This window comes from Arachis duranensis, chromosome 3 (assembly GCF_000817695.3).
Source record: "Arachis duranensis cultivar V14167 chromosome 3, aradu.V14167.gnm2.J7QH, whole genome shotgun sequence".
Lineage (NCBI taxonomy): Eukaryota > Viridiplantae > Streptophyta > Magnoliopsida > Fabales > Fabaceae > Arachis > Arachis duranensis.
In genome coordinates this window covers 134,344,630-134,345,576 of record NC_029774.3, presented here as the reverse complement: position 1 = coordinate 134,345,576, position 947 = coordinate 134,344,630, and positions in this window count along the sequence as shown.

Here is a 947-nt window from a genome sequence, read left to right as displayed (position 1 = left end):
AACAAATTTATCGATATAAAATATAACAAAAATTATTTGTATATAATCCATAAAATTTTACTATACAACTCAAAAATTATTTTTATTATTGTTGTTTTAGATTTTGTGCTGTGTCAAAATTTATTTGTTGTGTATTAAAATTTTTTATGCTCCATAACTTTGTTGCACAACTCAAAAAATTATTTCATTTGACGGTTACTATTTTAAGTTTTGCATTGTCCACCAAAATTAAAAGAGGAAAAGAGGAAAAAAAAAAAGAAGAAAATCAAACGACACAAGAAGAAGATAATAATTTAGGAGGAGCAGAGAAAAAAAAAGAAAAGAAAAAACAGGAGAAGAAGTCAAAACAAATATATAATAAATTAATAAGTGTAATTTAATTGAAAAATTATTTGGCCACTTAACATTATTATATTTTAAACTTATTAATTGTATAATGTTATATATACATATTGTTCTTGCTGAGATTAGTCAGTGTATACCTTGTTCGTCAGTAAATACTTATAAGCTTCTCATTGAGATAAGGTATATGTTGACAATGAGAAAACAAGAAGGTAGGTAGCTGCAAAAGACACTTCAATACTCAAGTTAGTAAATATTTAAGAGGTATAAGAATAATTTTATAAATATAGAATGTAAAATATGAAATAGAATTTATCATGTGTTTTGTTTATAATAATTCTATAAATATATAATGTAAAAAATGAAAATAAAATTTATTATGTATTGTGTCTTGAGATATAAAAATTAGTGCATTTTATAAATATAGAATTGAAGAATGATATTCATGTTATGACTGTTTGGTCATTAAGTCGGTAAATAAATTATTGTATTTAAAATTAATGATATAAATAAAAATTGATTTTGAAAGACGATATAACTATCTAATTTTATATTTTTATCTTATATTTATTATAATTTTTTTTTACCATTATTAATAACCATTG